Here is a 2,500-nt window from a genome sequence, read left to right as displayed (position 1 = left end):
GACTGCTGAACACACCTGACTACAGGAGACATCAGCTCAGACTGCTGAACACACCTGACTACAGGAGACATCAGCTCAGACTGCTGAACACACCTGACTACAGGAGACATCAGCTCAGACTGCTGAACACACCTGACTACAGGAGACATCAGCTCAGACTGCTGGACACACCTGACTACAGGAGACATCAGCTCAGACTGCTGGACACACCTGACTACAGGAGACATCAGCTCAGACTGCTGAACACACCTGACTACAGGAGACATCAGCTCAGACTGCTGGACACACCTGACTACAGGAGACATCAGCTCAGACTGCTGAACACACCTGACTACAGGAGACATCAGCTCAGACTGCTGGACACACCTGACTACAGGAGACATCAGCTCAGACTGCTGGACACACCTGACTACAGGAGACATCAGCTCAGACTGCTGGACACACCTGACTACAGGAGACATCAGCTCAGACTGCTGGACACACCTGACTACAGGAGACATCAGCTCAGACTGCTGAACACACCTGACTACAGGAGACATCAGCTCAAGCTCTTCAAGTAGGTCTCGGTACGCTTGTTTGGTCTGCTTTTGGTGTGCACCAGAGTTGGATTGCCCCGTTCTCACCTGCCCAAACTAACCGCACCAAGGCTGTCGGTGTGAAAACGGCCTCAGACGTCCCTGACGGCTCGGTGCCTTCTCTTTTGCCGAGTGGACCTAATCCTCAGTGGCCAGGCTAGTGAAATATTGGAGGCAAACGGGGAATTTAATCGTGAGACAGATTTGCTTTCTACGCCAACGCCGCTGGTCGGTATGTTTGATCTGCGGCGAGACATTTCCAGGACAAGCAGACACACCCGGAGGGGGTTAAAAGAAAGAAAGAAAGAAAGAGAGGTTTATGAGCTGCTGTGAAAGGCAGAGCAGATCTACGTTTAAGAACCGGATAAAGTCCAAATAAATGCAGTGTTTCCCACAGCACTTTGCAGCTAAGTCGGCCGCCGTAACTACGTCGTCCTAAAAGGAAAAAAAAGTATATATGAGCGATATCCGTCGTGTTACTCTGTCCTGTTTTCTCCCTTTCATTCCAAACCGTGACCAACGCCAGTCTCCCTTCTCTGCAGAACGCATTAAACAATAACAATAATAAAAAACGTGCCATGAATAGCAAAATAATCCATTTTTACAATCTTTAAATATGTGACATGCCTCCGAATCGTGTGAAGCGTCCGAACAGAGGCATCTGGTGGTTGAATGTTATATGTATTTAGTGTTTAAAGAGCCCATATTATGAAAACATCTCTTTTTCTGGGATTTGGGGAGTTATTTAGTGTCTCTGGTGCTTCATACAGACGTTGATAACCCTCCATGCTGTTCTGAGTGAGAGACGGTTTCTGAATGTGTCCTGTCTTCAGTCTCTGGGTCAGCTGGTCAACATCTGCACGGCTTTCTACGTCACTAGCTGAGACGAGGGGGCTAGGGGGCTAACCGTTAGCATGCTAGCTCGTTCTCAATGGCAAAACACTGCTACAACACACACTAGTTCACCATAATCTCCAAAAGAACTACTTCCATGTCCCTGTTCTGCAGGTATTCACACAAAGGTGGAAGTGGTCCCTCGTTTAGAAGAAGTCTCCCAGCTAATCCTGCCTTGTTCTACTGAAGTTGGAGAAACAGCTAGCTAGCTCATGTAGTCCTTACCTAGCTACTGAGCATGTAGTCCTTACCTAGCTACTGAGCATGTAGTCCTTACCTAGCTACTGAGGATGTAGTCCTTACCTAGCTACTGAGCATGTAGTCCTTACCTAGCTAGCTCATGTAGTCCTTACCTAGCTACTGAGCATGTAGTCCTTACCTAGCTACTGAGCGTGTAGTCCTTACCTAGCTACTGAGGATGTAGTCCTTACCTAGCTACTGAGCGTGTAGTCTATACCTAGCTAGCTCATGTAGTCCTTACCTAGCTACTGAACGTGTAGTCCTTACCTAGCTACTGAGCGTGTAGTCCTTACCTAGCTACTGAGCGTGTAGTCCTTACCTAGCTACTGAGCGTGTAGTCCTTACCTAGCTACTGAGCATGTAGTCCCTACCTAGCTAGCTCATGTAGTCCTTACCTAGCTACTGAGCATGTAGTCCTTACCTAGCTACTGAGCATGTAGTCCTTACCTAGCTACTGAGCGTGTAGTCCTTACCTAGCTACTGAGCGTGTAGTCCTTACCTAGCTACTGAGCATGTGCGACTGCCAACAAAGATGTTCCAGCAGTGAGAGGTCTCACTCTGTAGCTAAAACAATTATGAACCTGAAAATGAGCAGAATATGGGAGCTTTAATAAATAATTGTTAAATGTATAACAGAGTCTGTAGTCTATCGCACAAACAAGCAGGACGTTCATTGGGTTTTGGAAGGCAACGGATGTAGAGCGGAGTAGAAGACCTGCCCCCCATGGGGCATGGCTGACTCGTGTGCTCCCAGCTCTGATTCCTACTGTTGGGTTTCTAACCCCACTGAT

At 47.9% G+C, this 2,500-nt stretch overlaps 1 protein-coding gene across 1 annotated transcript in view; it reads left to right on the top strand.

Annotated features, from left to right (window-relative positions):
• The window catches only part of arid4a (AT-rich interactive domain 4A), a 35,802-nt gene that overhangs the window by 28,588 nt on the left and 4,714 nt on the right, over positions 1-2,500 (top strand). The window lies entirely within an intron of this gene.

This window comes from Sander vitreus, chromosome 20 (genome assembly GCF_031162955.1).
Source record: "Sander vitreus isolate 19-12246 chromosome 20, sanVit1, whole genome shotgun sequence".
Classification (NCBI taxonomy): domain Eukaryota; kingdom Metazoa; phylum Chordata; class Actinopteri; order Perciformes; family Percidae; genus Sander; species Sander vitreus.
This window is presented reverse-complemented; position numbering and strand designations above follow the sequence as displayed.